Source organism: Hibiscus syriacus, unplaced genomic scaffold (genome assembly GCF_006381635.1).
Source record: "Hibiscus syriacus cultivar Baekdansim isolate YM2019G1 unplaced genomic scaffold, ASM638163v2 tig00112221_pilon, whole genome shotgun sequence".
Classification (NCBI taxonomy): Eukaryota; Viridiplantae; Streptophyta; class Magnoliopsida; order Malvales; family Malvaceae; genus Hibiscus; species Hibiscus syriacus.
The window spans coordinates 5,208-24,992 of record NW_024063271.1 but is presented as its reverse complement, the minus strand read 5'-3'; the positions used below and the strand labels follow the sequence as shown (position 1 = coordinate 24,992).

Genomic DNA, 19,785 nt, shown 5'->3' with positions numbered 1-19,785 from the left:
AACAGATTCCATGCATTTAGGTCCTCTACCAATAATATTAGCTCCTGAGGAATAGGTTGTCTGGCCTCTCTGCCTAAAAAGCAGGCATACAAAAGTAGTAGAAGGCATACTCGGACAACATCGACGTCATTCATCCGAGTAAAACCATATTTCTTATTAAACAATTTCTTCATGTCGTCGACGTGTAAGTTCGGCTTCTCTATTGACTCATCAGGAAAAACCCTGGATAACCATGATGGGCAGGTGATATGACGAGTGTACCGGCCTACATCATCGTGTCCGAATCGTAGACCAGTGATTAAGCAGAACTCCTTCCGCCCAAAACAAGTATACGCCGGTGGAAAATGAAACCATATCTCTTCCTCACCACGTTGTATACTGTCGGGTAGATCGCTAGTCATGGTCTGAAGCCACAAATGGGTCAAACTAGCATCTCCACCCGGATGCTGTACTCTCAGCCATGGCCCGAAGCAGGTTTCTTCAAACAATTTTCTTTGTGCAGGTGAAAGCTTTGAAGCAATTGTAGTGGCTAGGCTAACTTTATTCCTTAATGTCAATGAAGCCGAAAAAAATTTCTACAAAAAAACAATAAACATACCAAGTTAGATATACCAAAAACTACACTGTCAAGATATACCAAAAACAAAACAATAAACATAAATAGTAGTTTATTCTTGAAACTAAAATTTGCAACACTGTTTTTGTCTTTTGGTTGAAATGAAAATCGCAACGAGATAATGAGAATCGCAACGCGGAAATGACTATCGCAACGATAGAATCGCAACGAGAGAATCGCAACGCGAAATGACTATCGCGACCAGACAATCGCAACGCGAAATGAAAATCGCAATGCGATTTTTGTTTCGCGTTGCGTTTTTTATTTCGCGTTGCGATAGTTATTTCCGCGTTGCGATTTTCATTCTCGAAACTATTCTTCTTCTGCATTACTTCAACCAAAAGACAAAACAAAGACAAATACTAACTTCACAGGCTAAACAGTTTAGCAGTATTGGCAGCAATCGAATGAATTTAATAAGAAATCTAAGTGAAATGGTTAATCTATTATTGAAATTACCAGTAAACTTATCATCAATCTCAATATGAAAAACCTAAAATAATGCAAAATTTTCAAAATAAAAATAAAAAAACTAACCCTCGGAGGTTGATTTTCCATTTCTGAATGATTGTGAGGGATTTTTGACTGTGAATGGTTGTGAGGGATTTCGCCGGCGATGGGGACGGAAATCTTCGGAGATGGGGACGGATTTCGCCGTAGAGAGTGAGAGATGGAGATGGGATTGAGTGTTGTGATTTTAGGTTTGAGGTTATGAGTTTCGATTACTGTGGACGGTTCAGTTTCCGATTTATTAAGAAAAATTCGTGTTTGGAATTTGAAAAAAAAAAATACGCGTTAATACGAATGGCGCTATGTAAATCGCGTTGCGAAAGTCAGAATCGCGTTGCGAAAGTCAGTATCTCGTTGCGATTTTGTATTATCGCATTGCGATAGTAAGTATTGCATTGCGATAGTCAGTATCGCATTGCGATTTTCCCAATTCGCGTTGCGATTTACTTATTCGCATTGCGAATTGGGAAAATCGCAACGACACTGTATACCATCGCAACGCGATTTCCAACTATCGCAACGCGAAATGCAACGCGAATTTGCGATAATGGAGATCGCGTTGCGAATTAGCGATCGCATTGCGATTTTGTTGGTCATTTTGGCAAATCCGGAAAAAGTTGGTTAAAATCGTATATTATATGGGATTTTTGGTCACTGAGGTTATTTTCTCTTTATCAAAATATTGATATGGTGGTTCATGTTGGAGAGCTTGAAGAAGGCTGAAAATTTCTTGATTTTACTTCTTAATTATCATAATACACTTGGCTTAACTTAATATAGTTGAATTTAAAATTCAATTAATGTGAAATTATTATTTTGCCCTTAATGAAACATGATAATTTCAACTTGCCATTGCATTATCTTCCATTTTAATATTCCAAAGTCAAAGATGAACCAACAAAAATTGACTTTCCAACTTTATCCTTTGCAATTTAGTCACTAAATTTCAAAATTTTGGCTTGACGTGAAAAATCGACCTTAATTCCATGTTAAATTTCATCGTTCTAAATTATGGAAATAATATTTCCAACCCTTTTCTATCAACCTTCAAATTTTTGTAAATTTTCGATTCAATTTAATTATCCGAATCCTTCTCGGACTTTACTACTTTGTAGCTTTTAATACAAATCCTAAATCAAAATTTTGATTCCCACAAAAATGTCAATTTTGGAATAAACTATTCATTTAATGGGCAAAATATATAACTTTTAAAAAGTATATTTTTGGTCCTTACACTTTCACAAAGTTTGTACTATGTCACTAAACTTTCAAAACTTATATTTTGGCCACTAACCAAAATTTGGGGTATTACAAAAATAATAAAAGAATAATTAAGTGGAAAGTGAAAAAATAATTTAAAAATATCACGTCAGTATCGCTGTTAATTTTTTAATGATGAGTAACAAAAAATATAACATTAAATATGATTTAAAAAAATAGATGGCTAAACCAGAAATAAAACAATAAGTGAGTGACTAAATAAATAATTTATCTTTTTAAATTATATATAAATTTTTAATTTTAGACCTGTGCAAAAGAGAACCTTGAGTGAATACCCTTACTTGGGTAGAGTGAGTAATAATATATAAAAATATCTATTTCCACATGAAATCAATTATACTGGGAGATGATCTTATGGAAAACTAAAATCAAGTGTTTAACTAACTATCTAATTTTTTAATAGTATAGAGTGATTATAAAATAATATTTATTCATAATTTTTTTGACTAATTGATTATGTATATACACTTTTAAATATTATCACTCAAACATAAAATTTATAATAAACATAATATTTTTATTATTATTGAAATCATTTAATGAATATGGTTAAATTTATAATCGAATTATTTATTCAATCGAAATTTTGTTAATATTATTTTATAGTTGTGACATCTAAAAGACTACAACAATGGGAAATTTTACATTTTAGTTTGGCCAAAAATGAAAAGCTTGTGCCCTCGATTTTGTGATATAAAATTTAAGGTAAACTACACAATTGGTCACTAATGTTTAAGGTAGTTTTCGTTTTCCCCACTGGTTTTTCGAATGTTACAAATCAATTACTAACGTTATCGATTAGTTACAAACTGATCACTCGACTTAACAGATGTTAACATGAGTGACAGAAAAATACATGGCACGTTAAGTGCTTACATAGAATTGGTTAACTAGGTTGACTGCCATGTTGGAAACCCAAATATATCTCTAACGTCACATCATCTTCTCTTTCAATATTTAACCCAATCCCAAACTTAAAAATTAGGGTTTTCATTCATTTCTTCTTAAAAAATTTTCTAAGCAACCAAACATAATTTACAAAGGGAAGCCCGACCATTTGCGTTCTCTGGACCTAGCAGCAGATTCTCTATTTTTTTATCATACTCTTATGTTTTTGCTGCTTGCTTTATCTAAAGGCAGGGCTTCCACAACACGTCGTTTTCCTCTAGCATCTCCACCAGCTAGGGCTACTTTCCTCTGATGATTAACGCTGTCGTTGTTTCCAAACACTGAAAACTGATTCCCTCCACCGTTGATAACACCCTGGTTAACAGCATAACCCCCTACACCAACTCCCACCTAATCACCAACTCCTCTGACATCCTCTTCTCTAACCACCCTTGTAACACCCTAGACTAATATGACACATAGTCAACCGATTTGAGTGTCACACAGAACTACCGGAGTGACTAACCACATATTTTCTTAACTTTTCATAAATAAAACATTTTCTTGAAAATACTCATAATAAAATAATCAACCACAATTATATATATATATATATATATATATTTATATCAGGAGTTCCAAAATAATTGTATCAAAATATACATACCACTTTAAAATGAGTTACGAATCGAACATACAAAATAAAAGGGGGTTTACAAATATACATGGCCTCTATAAGATAATCTTGAGACGTTACTGCTCAAAATGACTCTTCGACTGCTCCAAACCTAACCTATGTAAGGTAAAAAATTCCAAATACTGAGCTAACTAGCTCAGTGCCACACTAACAACTAAGTCATACTAAAAGTGTTAAATAAATGCTCAAGCTAACTGGTAAAATGCAACAGTGAGTATACTTATATACTACACTCTCTACTCTATGGTAGACATAATGGTGCAGCAGAGGGTTTCGTATCTCAGAGCTCACAGATCCCTCTAGTCTACCAAGGATGAGGCTCGAAATCTCTACATCAGACACAATACCCTTGACTAACCCACCCCTCACGAGTGTCAGACCTTGGCCTTAGTTAGTCAGTTTAAAGTGCCTCGTGCACTACCTAAAGATATTCAGACTGGTTCTATTTATCGATATTAGCATCATTTACTAAAGTGACCCGGGTGTCCTGACCGTTTTCCCGAGTGTACAAACAAGGCTAGTTTTATTTGATCCTATCAATTACCATTTCTATTATTCTGATATGAATTATTGTTATCACTTGGAGTCTTATCTGTTATTAATCTGAGTATGTGGGGTACCCAAGTCTAAGCCCATAATCCTTAGATTAATTATCGAAAAATGTTTGTGGGTACCGATAATAACCCTCAGTATCGATACAACAATACTAATGTAGGCTATTTGGGTAGAGTAGTATCAATACTCTAGGCAGAGTATTGATACTCTAGTGCTGGGGTATCGATACTTGCCTGAGTATCGATATCAAATTTAGGTTCGATGTTTTGAAAATTCCTAAGTATCGATACTCCTACTGGGAGTATCGATACTCCTTCCCTGGTATATATACCCAATGAATGAGTATTGATACCACTCTATAAAATTTACCTAATTTATACATGAAGTATGAACATTATCGATACTAGACTTGCAGTATCGATACCATCGTTATAAAGTGCCCTATTTTGGAACCAAAATTCCATTTTTCTACTCCAAAGGCCCTATTGAGGTCCTCAATTAGTGATTAAGTGTTTTATTGATACTAGGGGTCATAAAGAAGGCTTGAAGACATACTATAACACTAAAACATAAGATTTACCATCGTATTGCTCAGCATGCTTCAACTTAATATCTTAAGCTAGAATTCAATTCTAATGACTCACAAGTGATATGAAGAAGTTTTAAATGTGTTACCTTGAATTCTTGGCTTCTAGATTGCCCTCAAATCACTCAAGAAGCAACTTTCTCTTTTCCCTTGCTCTTGAGCTTTCTCCCACTTCTTTCACTTATCAAAGGAAAAAAGGTGTTACTAACTCAACTAAGTGGTTGGGTAAATGCTAAAAATGTTTTCTATTACTTGAATCTATCAAAAACGAGCTAAAATCCATAGATTCTCTTAAACCTGCCAAAAACCCATTTTTGAAAACTAAACCTAAAATTTGAGAAATAGAACTTGAATTGAAGCTTGAAGAGTGGAGACTAATAATCTTACCTTGATTAATAAAACCTACAGTTGAATCTCTTCAAATCTCAACTTTTGTAAGGAATAAGAAGAGAGAAAATATGGAAGGAAGATGAAGAGTGTTTGGTGAGGGATGAGGGTAGTGGTTACGTAAAATCATGCTATCAGGGAGGGGTTTTCATCTTTCAAAATAACAAAGGGGAAGTTTACATATTTAGTCCTCCTACTTTCTATTTCATAAAATACTCTTCACCATTCAATAATTCTCTTGGCCCAACACAAGCACACTATCACTAAACTTGGTCTAAGATAATATAATAGGTCACTTGGGCTCAATTATGGTCTCGTGTTGACCCGAGCTACTAACCCGAGATTCGGGACATTATAACTGTCCCCTTATAATAAGAAATTTCCTCCTCAAAATTTACCTGGGTAGAATGTGGATACTAAAGCTTTATGTCTTCCTTGGTTTCCCAAGTAGCTTCCTAGACCCCATGATTCCTCTAAAGCATTTCACCAAGGTAATTCTTTTATTCCTTAATTCTTCTATGTCCTTAGCCAAAATTCAGTTCAGTTCCTCTTCGGAGGTCATATCAGGGCTCAATTCGACTTTCTCTAAGGACAGAACATTTAGAATAATACCTTCGAAACACAGACACATGGAACGCATTATGAATGCGTTCCAACTCTGGGGGTAAGGCTAAATGGTAAACTACCAGTCATATTCTCTCTAGCACCTTGTAAGGACCAATGAAACGTGGGGTCAACTTCCCTTTACGCCCAAACCTAAGTACTTTCTTCCAATGAGACACCTTAAGGAATACCTTGTTGCCCTCAGCAAACTCAATTTCTTTATACTTTAAATCTGTATATGATTTTTTTCTATCAGATGCCTCTTTTAGTCTATTTTGAATCATTCTGAACTTTTCTTTGGTTTCTTTGGTCAAATCTAGTCCTACTATTTTCCCTTCACTAAGCGATCGAGCGAAGAGGAGTTCTACACTTGCGTCCATATAGAGCTTCGTATGAGGCCATATAAATGCTTAATTAATAGATATTGTTGTACGCGAACTCCACCAAAGGTAGGTGATCCTCCCAACTACCCTTAAATTCCATAACAACAAACCTAAGCATGTCGTCAAGAACCTGAATAACGCGCTCAGACTGACCATCGGTCTGAGGATAAAATCCAGTGCGGAAATAGAGTTTGGTGCCAAGGGACTCATGAAGAACTTTCCAAAATTGAGAAGTGAATCTAGGGTCTCTGTCTGAAATAATTGATGTTGGGACTCCATACAACCTCACTATCTCCCAGATATAGAGTTGCACTAACCTTTTTAAGGTGAAATCCATCCTAACCAATAAGAAGTGAGCTGACTTGGTCAACCGATCAACTATCACCCACACTACATCATGCTTAAACCTCGACATCGGTAACTCGATCACGAAATCCATCATTACTCTGTCCCATTTCACTGAGGTATCTGAATTGGCTGGAAGAATCCTGAAGGAACCTGATGTTCTTCCTTGACTTTTTGACACACCAAACACTTCGCAATGAACTCAGAAACTTCCCTCTTAATGCCTGGCCAATAATACAGGGGTCTAAGCTTTTAGTACATCTTATTGCTACCGAGGTGAACTAAAAGCGGACTACAATAGGCCTCGTGAAAAATCTTATTATGCAATTGATCCACATCAGGTACACATAAATGACCCCTAAAGAACAACACCTTACCATCACATAACTCAAACCCTAGGGCCTATCCTCGGAGGCCTTGCTCCACGCGAGCCCTTAAACGACTATCAGAACTTTGCAGCCTTTTTACTTGACTCACCAATTTTGGTTCTACTCAAAGTTTGGCTATCAAAACCCCTTTATCATATAAACTTAGGTGCACTAAACCCATCTTCGTTGTCTCAAGTTTAGCTCTTCATGGGTAAGAAAATACTTTAAAATCTTGTGATTAGTAAAGATGTGACACTTCTCCCCAAATAGATAGTGCCTCCAAATCTTGAGTGCGAAGACTACCATTACAAGCTCTAGATCGTGGGTGGGATAATTCTGCTCGTAAAGTTTAAGCTGACGGGAAGCATAAGCTGCCACATTTCCCTCTTGCATCAACTCACATCCAGGAGCGTTTAACGAGGCATCGCTGATCACGTTTGACTCCTTTCCTGACTCAAGTTGGGTTAAAATTGATGCTTGGGTCAAAAGGGTCTTCAACTGCTCGAAACTTCCTTGTTGTTTCTCACCCCACACGAACAATACTCATTTATGAAGCAACTTGATCATTGGGGCTACTATTATAAAAAAAACCTTTAGAAATCGACGATAATAGCCAGCACGACCTAAGAAACTGGTCACCTGTATTACACTCTTTGGAAACTCCCACTCAAGGACTATCTAAATTTTCTAAGGATCAACATGAATTCCATCAGCTTCCACGACGTGACCTAAAAATGAAACTTCAGATAACCAAAACTCGCACATCCCAAACTTGGCAAACAACTAACGGTCTCGAAGGGTCTGAAGGAATATTCAAAGATGTCAGTCATGCTCTTCTTCTGATTGAGAGTAAACCAAAATATCATTGATGAAAACCACTACGAACTAGTCTAAGTACGGGTGGAAACTCAGTTCATAAGATCCATGAATGTCGTCGGGGCATTAGTGAGTCCAAATGACATTACAAGGAACTCACATTGATCGTATCTTGTTTTGAACAACGTCTTTGCTATATCTTCTTCTTTAACTTTCAATTGATAGTACTCGAATATCAAATCTATCTTGGAGAGAACACATGCTCCCTTAAGCTAGTCGAAAAGGTCATTGATTATGGGAAGGGTATAAAGGTTCTTAATGGTTAACTTGTTCAAGTGACTGTAATTGATACACAACCTCATCAACCTATCTTTTTTATTAACAAAAAGAACCGATGCTCCCCAAGGAAATACTTGGCCGGATGAACCCTTTCTCCTATAAATCTTGGATTTGAACCTTCAACTCTTGTAATTCATTCGATGTCATGTAGTAGGGAGCAATGGACACCGGGGGTGGACCCTGGCATTACCTCAATGCCAAACTCTAACTCTCGATCTGACGATAACCCTGGAAACTCCTCTAGAAAGACATCTGAAAAGTCTCTTACAGTTTGGATGTCCTCTAATCTCGAAACTATGACTCTTGTATCAACCACATGAGCCAAGAAGGCTTCGTACCCCTGGTCCAACATCCTTTGCACCTTGAGGGCTGACAAAACCCTTACACTCTTTGATTCTCACCGAACATTATTATCCGAGTCTCATCCTTATTTCCTGAGTTTAAGCCATTAAAGCTCACATCTCAAACTTTCATCATGCTCCGACAACTAGTTCATAGGTAGAATTAGATCAAACTCCCTAAATGGCAGTACCATAAGATCGGCCAAAAAGGTTTTGCCTTGAATTTCAACTAGACATATGCGGTGGACCTTGTCTACTAAGACATCTAATCCTAAAGGGCTAGACACTCAAACCTCTATCCTGAGATTGTCAACTGAAGTAGTATTGGTACTTTAAGTAGAGTATCAATACTCTGGTGTTGGGGTATCGATACTTGCCTGAGTATCGATACCAAATTTAGGTTTGATGTTTTGAAAAATTCCATAGTATCGATACCTCCTATACAAAATTTACCTAATTTATACCTGAAGGATGAACAATATCGATATTGGCCTTACAGTATCGATACCATCGTTATAAAGTGCCCTGTTTTGGTAAGAAAATCCCATCTTTCTACCCTTAAAAGCCCCATTGAGGTCCCCAATTAGTGATTAAGTGTTTTATTGATATTAGGGGGTCATAAAGAAGGCTTGAAGACATGCTATAACACTAAAACATAAGATTTACCATGGCATTGTTCAACATGCTTCAACTTAATCTCTTAAGCTAGAATGAAATTCTAATGACTCACAAGTGATATGAAGAAGTTTTAAATGTGTTACCTTGAATTCTTGGCTTCTATAATGCCCTTTAATCACTTAAGCAACATTTTTTTCTTTTCCCCTTGTTCTTGAGCTTTCTCCCGCTTCTTTAACTAATCAAAGGGAAAAAAGGTGTTACTAACTCAACTAAGTGGTTGGGTAAAAGCTAAAAATGTTTCCTATTACTTGAATCTATAAAAAAAATTGAGATAGAATCCATAGATTATCTTAAACCTCCAAAAAAAAAACCCATTTTTTGAAACTAAGCCTAAAATTTGAGAAATAAAACTTGAATTGAAGCTTAAAGAATAGAGATTCTTTATTAATAAAAAGATGGAAGGAATATGAAGATTGTTTGGTGAGGGATGGGGGGAGTGGTTACGTGAAATCATGCTATAAGGGAGGGGTTTTCATCTTTCAAAATAACAAAGGGGAAGTTTGCATACTTAGTCCTCCTACTTTCTATTTCATAAAATTCTCTTCACAATTCAATAATTCTTTTGGCCCAACACAAGCCCACTATCACTAAACTTGGTCCAAGCTAATATAATAGGTATCTTGGGATCAAGTATGGGTCTAAAGTTGACTCGAGCTACTAACCCAGGATTTGGGACGTTATAGCTCTAGTTTTCATCAAAAAATCCTCCAAAGTAATCCCTTCTGGTAGACGATCCCCTGTCTCTGATCATTGCCACCGACCACAATCTGCTTCTAGACATCATCGACGAACTTACTTACCACATCCTTCGGGAGCGAGAAATAGCCTCCTCGGATATGGAAACACCGACAAACAGCGGGTACGCTTTGGGATTTGACGGCGGTGGCAATGAGCATATGTTTTTCAAAAAATCATCCATGTTCAGGGAACCAAGAGCATTCTGAGATTGGTTCAGATTGTTCTGTTGGTTCTGAAGATCGACGTAGAGAGTGAAGAGAGAAGAACATATAGAAAACTGATGTGGCAACTCAGTTAATCCTCAATCGACAATCGTCTGAGCCTGTTCCAGTTTCGTTTATGGTTTAAATGACAAGGCCTCTTTTTCTGCAGCCAACTGCACCGATCAATCAACTAGTTTGTAAGCTGAAAAATAGAAGGAACACATATGTTTAAAAGAAGAACAAGAAGAAAAGGATCAAATTCTTTGCTTGGGGGATCTGTGAACAAAAAAGGAAACTTAACCCCCTCTCTTCATTTCTTGTTTGCTCTTTTTTTTTGTAAGTAAAGTTCAAAGATTTGCATTATTAATTTGTAGGTTTCTTTTATGTAAGTTTAAAATTTTTGTCTAATATATATTATAATATTAGTAAAACACTGGTCAAAAGGATCCTAATGGTTCTCCAATGTGACGGTCAACACTCCATGATGTGATCATGTCTTGCACCAACTTTTTTCATGACACACTCATCATTTAAGATTCATCATGCTCATATAAGGGAGTTATACCTTACTTTATATTATATTTACTCATTTATGCACTATATATTATTATGAGTATACATTTGCATCTTAAACTATGCTTGAATAATCATATGTTATCATTCACTTGCAACTATATGATTTTCATGCATAACATATGTTTTCACATCTTTACTTAGCTTTATATTATGTTACATATGTTTTAGATTCATTATTATGTTTGCATATCATTTAGATATCATGGCAGCATGTATTCATTCATTTATTAACTCATGTCATGTTATTCTAGCTCATGTTATGTTTACATTAGCTCACTAGCTTTAAATCCATGTTCCTTTAGCTCATTTGCAGGCATGCATTTATTTTCTAGCTCATATATGTTTTCTTAAAGCTCATGAACGTCCTATGCCTTTTATCTAGCTTATATACATGTTATCTTAGCTTCTATACGATCATTCATAGCTCATATCACTCAAACAACTCACGACAACATGCATTTTACCTTAAATGAGCTCACACATTGCTTACTTGGTTTGTTTGTTAATTCCTATAGGTGAATCACAAAGCAAGGCATATTATGGTAGCTTGGTTAGCTAAAAGGATAAGCATAGCAGCTCACACTAGCTCATGAATGTTATGGCAGCTCATTTCATCACTTAAAGAGCTTCAACTTAGCTGGAGGAGCTAGCATGTAGTTGAACCTAGTTGGAGGAGAGCTTTGGACTAAATTGTTGAAAAGTGGACTAAAGGTAGCTGGGAGTAGCTGAGGAGCTGAGAAGACCAAAGCTAACTAGCTTGAGTTCATCAAGCTATAACTCACCTAGTTAGCTACCAAGACACTCACCTAGCTTACCTTGAAGCTAGTTCATCTCTAGGCTGCCCATGGACTTCAAGAAATCATCCTATGGTTGCAACCTCACCAAAGCCTTGCAAGAAGACCCATGTGCGTTCAAGTAGGCTGCCATGTGCATCATTCAAGCATGTTCACTCAATGTGACATCAAATAGGCGCCAAAACACCAAGGGATGCTTCCTATTCGGCCAAAGACTCCTTCTTCTCCATTTTGGCGCCCATATAACTTCCAAAGCATTCAAATCATCCTTAGGGCCGAACCAACACATAATCATTCGGCCAAGAGCATGTATCTTCATTAAAATCATGTATTTTCATCAAAAATCATGTATTTTCAAAGGGGTTTCAACCTTGGCCGAACCATCATGTGTCTATTCGACCTAAACCCTTTGAAAAACTATAAATAGGCTAGTGCATTTCATTTGTAAGGAGCTCATCTCTTATATAAAACATACTCTTGTGAGTTATTTCTCTTCAAAGTTCTTTGTGAACTTTATCGATTAAACAAGTATAGTTCCTATACTTGTGGTGTCATTCCTTCCATTTTGATTCCAAAATTCCTAGATTGATATCTAGTGGGTTGAAGACACAATCACCACCCCTCAAGCAAGTTTGTGAAGACCGGGATTGTGCTTCATAGCATAGTTTCACCACCATCTTCATTTCATCATCAACATCCTTCATCAAGACCATCATCAATCCCATAATTCCGAAGCCATCTCTATTCTTATTCTTTCATTCCATTACTTATATTATTATTCATTTCTTAAACCCATTATTAATCATATTTCTTTCTTATTATTTTTGAAGCCCAAGCTTATTAATTCAAGGACATCAGTACTTGTCAATCCTAGATCGGGACACAATAAGGCTATCTACTCTTTTCATCAAAGCGTGTAGATTTGCCTTACATCAAGCGGTAATCAGAGCATAGTTGGATTGACAACAAAAATGTCATTGGCGTGCAAAAGAAAAAGACTCCTACATCAAAATTGGAGTGCAAAAAGAAAGAAAAGACAAAAAGAAAAAAATTAGAATAGAAGAAAAGAAAAAAGAGAATTTCAAAAAGAAGTAAAGCCAAGGAAAGTGTGTTCTACCATTGCAAGTACATCAAAGAGGCCATCTACACTAAGAGAAGATAACCTTATTCTTTCTTGAGAAAGGTTGCAGTAAGTGTTGTTTCTTGAATTGTAAGTCACCTCTTCCTTTTTTATACTTCATTTTCGTTGTCTTCAACCATTTCCTTCTTTAATACCTTGAATCCTTTCTTCTACCTATCCATATTTTCTATTCCTTTTCTACCCTAACCTATTTGCAGCCGACGCACACAAGGAAAGAATTAACTTGTTCTAATCTTGAGTAAGTTCTTCAAATAACTTAGCAAGAGAGATCGAGTAGAAAAAGGCTAATTGAGTGAGTGAGATCAAAAGGAGAATTGTCAAAAGCCAAGTCATATTCCCGAGAGTAAACACGAGTGTTGAGTGGAGTGATCTGATCTTTTCTTTGGAGTGAAGATTGTGAGTCTTTGTGAGTGTGCTGGTAAGGTTTTAATTTTCTTTATTTATACTAACAATGTCTTGTGATCTTCCATCTTTCCAAACATTGGAGGACGAACAACAAAGGACAAACAACTTTCACACTCGTTGCCATGTAAAGGGTAAAGTGTGTCCTGTAGCTATTGACGGAGGAAGTTGTGCAAATCTTGCAAGCACATACATGGTCACGAAGTTGGGACTTACAACATTCAAACATCCCAGCCCATATGTTTTGCAAGGATTAAATGAAGATGAAGAGTTAGAAGTCACAAAGGAAGTTGTCATCACGTTTTTAATTGGCAAATACCAAGATGAAGTTCTTTGTGATGTTGTACCAATGGATGCTGGACATATACTTTTGGGAAGGCCGTGGCAATTCGACAAACGAGCAATCCATGATGGGTTTACAAAAAGATATGCTATAACCCATAATGGCAAGAAATTCACTTTGATGCCACTTTCTCCTAGTCAAGTGAATGAAGACCAGCACCATTTGAAGAAAAGAATTGAATCATTCAAAAACGTTGAAAATGATGAGAATCAAAGAGTGGATAAAGAAGACGTTATAGTTGAAAATGAGAGAGTTGAAAATGATGAATTTGGAGATAAAGAGGCCAATAAAGAACATATTTTAACTAACATTACCCTTTCATCTATTCTTCCTATTATTTTGCAGGTCAATTCAAGAGACGTATCTTTTCAATTTGATGATTCAAAAATCATGGATTTTGGAAAACTAAAAGATGTGACTTTTGAAGAACCAATAGTCATGACTTTTGGAGATTCACAAAACATGTCTCTTGATATTTCAAAGGTTATGCCATTTGAAGTTCCAAAAGAAGCACCACTTGAAGTGCCAAGAGTTTTGTTCGTTGACATTCCAAGTACATTGCCAATCCAGAAAAGAATTCAACAACCAACTCCCATTAAACATCCACCTGGTTTGATATTTCCTTTCATCTTGTCAATAGTTTTTCATTTACATGTTTTGATTTATTTTGCAGTAATTCGATTCATATATGGTATTATCTTATCACTTGGTGATGGCAAGATCATTCGAGAATGCCTATGGATGAAACGAAAGATCAAGGGCGATTATTCTAACCATATAATTGCAGATTTTTTCTTTGATTTTTCGAATGTTCCAAGCGACACAACTTGTCAAATTGGGAGGCTAGGGACGTGACCTTCAAAGAGCCAAGAGATGCGAGGCAAAGGGGGACATTTTATCATCCAAAGGACGTGTCTTATGAGGATTCTAAGGACATTTCCATTCCAAGAGTTATAACCTTTCATGATTCAATGAATACACCTATTGGAGGACCAAAGAACATGACTTTTGGGGACATGATCGTTCAAAGCAACATATCTTGTAATTCAAAAGACATCACTTTTGGCCATCGAAAAGATGTGAACAGGGAGTATACCTTTAACTTTCTAATTATTAATATTTCCCTTACTTATAAAAGTCTTCTTTCTTTTCAGGACAAGGAGGTCCAAAGTACTTATTCAAGATTCATGACCTTTCACGAGGATCCTTTCATAGATCTTCTCAAAAGGAAATGTCTTGAACAATTTTCTATTGAATGGATACATTTTGAAGTCAAATCAGCAACTTTTGAATGGAAAGACACTAAGGAGAAGTTACCTTACGATTTGAGGACAAATCGCCTAAAAGAATGGGAGGATGATGTGATCATGTCTTGCACCAACTTTCTTCATGACACACTCACATCATTGAAGATTCATCATGCTCAATATAAGGGAGTTATACCTTACTTTATATTATATTTACTCATTTATGCACTATATATTATGAGCATACATTTTCATCTTAAACTATGCTTGAATAATCATATGTTATCATTCACTTGCAACTATATGATTTTCATGCATAACATATGTTTTCACATCTTTACTTAGCTTTATTATGTTTACATATGTTTTAGATTCATTTATTATGTTTGCATATCATTTAGATATCATGGCAGCATGTATTCATTCATTCATTAACTCATGTCATGTTATTCTAGCTCATGTTATGTTTACATTAGCTCACTAGCTTTAAATCCATGTTTCTTTAGCTCATTTGCAGGCATGCATCTATTTTCTAGCTCATATATGTTTTTCTTAAAGCTCATGAACGTCCTATGCCTTTTATCTAGCTTATATACATGTTATCTTAGCTTCTAGATGATCATTCATAGCTCATATCACTCAAACACCTCACGACAGCATGCATTTTACCTTAAATGAGCTCGCACATTGCTTACTTGGTTTGTTTGTTAATTCCTATAGGTGAAACACAAAGCAAGGCATATTATGGTAGCTTGGTTAGATATAAGGATAAGCATAACGTTATGGCAGCTCATTTCATCACTTAAAGAGCTTCAACTTAGCTGGAGGAGCTAGCATGTAGCTGAACCTAGTTGGAGGAGAGCTTTCGACTAAATTGTTGAAAAGTGGACTAAAGGTAGCTGGGAGTAGCTGAGGAGATGAGAAGACCAAAGCTAACTAGCTTGAGTTCATCAAGCTATAACTCACCTAGTTAGCTACCAAGACACTCACCTAGCTTACCTTGAATCTAGTTCATCTCTAGCCTGCCCATGGGCTTCAAGACATCATCCTATGGTTGCAACCTCACCAAAGCCTTGCAAGAAGACCCATGTGCGTTCAAGTAGGATTCCATGTGCATCATTCAAGCATGTGCACTCCATGTGACATCAAATAGGCGCCAAAACACCAAGGGATGCTTCCTATTCGGCCAAAGACTCCTTCCTCTCCATTTTGGCGCCCAAATAACTTCCAAATGCATTCAAATCATCCTTAGGGCCGAACCAACACATAACCATTCGGCCAAGAGCATGTATCTTCATTAAAATCATGTATTTTCATCAAAAAACTTGTATTTTCAAAGGGGTTTCAACCTTGGCCGAACCATCATGTGTCTATTCGGCCTAAACCCTTTGAAAAACTATAATAGGCTAGTGCATTTCATTTGTAAGGAGATCATCTCTTATATAAAACATACTCTTGTGAGTTATTTCTCTTCAAAGTTCTTTGTGAACTTTATCGATTAAACAAGTATAGTTCCTATACTTGTGGCGTCATTCCTTCCATTTTGATTCCAAAATTCCTAGATTGATATCTAGTGGGTTGAAGACACAATCACCACCCCTCAAGCAACTTTATATTATTTTGGAGTATATGGAAAAAAGGTGTTCTGTTGAGCCGTGTTTGATAGATAAGTTTTTTTTTATTTCTTAATTGACATATTTCTTTTTACTTTTAATTATTTGGATTGGGATTAGCACATTAACTGTCAGATGTCATATTTATTTAATATATTAGTGTCATACGTTGCAAATCTGTAGAAATAGAAGGAAATCGTTGATGGTCATTTTGGAAATGGAAAGTGGTAGGGATATATTATGGACCCTTTGAACGTGGAATAAATATAAAAGTTTGTTGTTGAAAATTTTTCCACGAGTTTAGAAGTTTTAAACTCGAATAATTATGTGTATAAGTATATATTTATTTATTATTAATTATATAAAAAATTTATTTATTATTAATTATATAAAAAATTAAATAAATATTTCTGTATAATTACCGTGAAATAGTAATAAAAGTTGTCAAATTTTACAGAGACATGAAGCCAGGCTTTTGGTCTTGTAGTAAAAAATCATTCCACCAAGAGATACTTGAATAAAGACAAAATAAAGTTGGTTCAATGAGTAAAAAGTTACCAATATTTTACAAGTAATTGTTAGCTAGACAACGTGGAATTGGAATTGTGTTTTGGCTTCTTTTTTTTCTTTCTAATATACAACGATGTACATTTATATTTGTTTAATACTCGAAAACAAAATTAAGGCAAGTTGTCGTCCCAAGTGCTGCCAACTCTGTAATACTTAATTTGATAGTTTAAAATTCGATTCATTTTTAATAATTTTACTCATATTTTAGTAAGTTTAAAATTCATTCATTTATTAATAAAAGATTTGTTCTTTTTTCACTATGTATTAATTCTAATTACATTTATATTACTAGTATTTGAGTGGTTAATTTTATATTGCTATTCTCACTTTTCTTTATTAATCTAAGGTGATTATAAGTAGAAGTGTTTATTTTAAAGACTCTCAATTATTTGACAATAAATATTTAAATACCTTATGTCGTAACCGGTTTTCGCCCGGGCACGAAAAATTTTTATTTGGCGGGAAAAGTGATGTGAATAAATGGTTTTTAAAATATTTTCGGAGTGACCATCGACCTTTTGGGTCAGGTAGGTCGAATACCTAAAAATTATCTTTTAAAAGAGTTTTTAAGAAAACATCAGTTAAAAGATAAACTGGTCTGTGTTTTAACCAAAAATTCGTTCTTTTTAATAATAAAAAGTGATTCGTGGTCGATTACGTTTGGGGAAGGATTAGCACCCTCACAACGCCCAAAATTGGTACTCATTAATTATAAATTGTCTCTATTATTGGAAATTTAAAAATTCAAAATATATTAATTCATAATCATGTTATTATAAATTTATTAATATAATTTTAAGAAAATATATTAATATATATTTTTTTTATTTTTATTTTATTTTTTATTTTTTATAAATAAGATATTTATTTTTTAAAAATATCAGAAAAAGACTTTTAGGTGCTTTAAGACAGCTCATTTCATAATATTAAAAAATAAATAAATATTAATAAAACATTTCTATAAAAAATTAATTAAATAATTATATATAATTTATAAAAATAGGATATTTATTTATTTAAGAATATCAAAAAAGAACTTCTAGGTGCTTTAAGCCAGCCCATTTCTTAATATTAAAAAATAAATAAATATTAAAATATGATTATTTAAAAGTAATTTATATATAAAATTAAATTTATAAATAGGATTTAATATATATATAAAATATAAAATTAAGTAAATAAATATTATTTATTATATATATTTATATGACTACATAATAATAATAATAACAATAATAATTAAAGTAAAATACTAATTTAAATATATCGAAAGTAATAATAAAATAATATTGCAAAAAATAATGATTAAATAAAAGAAATTAAAATTATAAAATTAAAATTGCAAAATATAAAACTAATGGTCAAAATGAAAAGAATTAAAATATAAGTGACTAAAATATAAAACTCAAAGCCCTAATTCGAAATATATAAAATATGAGTATTAAAAGTATAATTTAACCATAATAATAATATGTGACTAAAATATAGAAAATTAAAACTATAGGTGTAAATAATAAAATAAAAACTTATGGTAAAAATAATTAGTGATTAAATTATAAGCTATAAAACCTAAATGCTCTAATTCGAAATATTATAAATTTTGAGTGCTAACAGTGATTTAACCTATATTAATTATTCAGGATTGAAATATCAAATATAAAAATATGAGGGACTAAATAAGATATTTTACCTTAAATATATAATTACGGGTGAGGACTAAAATGTAAAGAAGATAAAACTTAAATACCGAATTGAAAGGGTCAATAATTGATTTGGTGACCAAATTATAAAGATGCAAACCTAGAGAGGCTGAGAAAAGGGTTTTACCCTTGTGGGAAAGTACACAAATGCCCCTCCCCAAAACGATGTCGTTCGGGGAGGGGTTTATAAACCTTTAACTGGCCCAAAAAGGGTCTAAACTCTCATTTTCATTCTCAGCTTCTATCTCTTAGAGAGAGAAGCTTTGCTTTCTCTCTAAAAGGCTCTCGCCGAGTTCTGGTCGGCCACCATTTTCGCGCGATCACGGTCGCCGACCACCTCCGACGATGGCTGGATTTACAAAAATTCCCCTAAAATGAAACCACGTTTATCCTAAACCCAGTCCCAAGGTTATTTTAGCCTAAAACCTTACCAAAACGTGTAGATCTAACATGGTTACTTCCGACGTTTCGGTTTCGATGGTGTAGGGAGGCTTTGACGAGGTAAGTCTCTCGGCTTTTCTCTCTTTATTTTCTGTTTTGGCTTACTGTTGGATGTGGGTGTTTATTGGTTGCTCTCTATTTTCTCATCGTTTCTGTTCTCTCCATCCTTGTTCGCCTCCTTTGTTTTGTAGGTTTGGTGATGGTTTTATAAACCATCACGGGACTCATCTTGGACTGGTCATAGAGGAGTTCTCGGTGAGTCACCAAACTATGTGGTGACTCACCATATAGTAGTTGTGATGGACGGCCGGTGTAGACCTTCTGGAGGCTTCGTCGAGGAGTTGTGGCAGCGGTGGAACGTCAGCAGCGGCTGGACTAGACATCTGGCAAAGGCGGAGCGCGTGGCCCTAGGGTTATGATACCCTAGGGTTTTCATCTGGAAGGGTAGGTAGTTGGATCCAGTCAGATCCAACGGTGGAAAAGAAGCAACGGCGGTTGGAAATATCTGGAAACCTTACTAGGGTTAGGGTTTCTTGGGTCTGGACCAATTCGTTTGGGCCTTCGGGTTATTGGGCTCTGGGATTTGTATATGGGCCTTTTGAATTTGTAAAATGGGCATGTAAT

The 19,785-nt window shown here is 35.0% G+C and overlaps 1 pseudogene; it reads right to left on the bottom strand.

Moving 5' to 3' along the window:
- Window positions 1-3,442: 3,442 nt before the first annotated feature.
- On the bottom strand, window positions 3,443-19,544 carry LOC120175972 (annotated as a pseudogene).
- Between the last annotated feature and the right edge of the window lie 241 nt (window positions 19,545-19,785).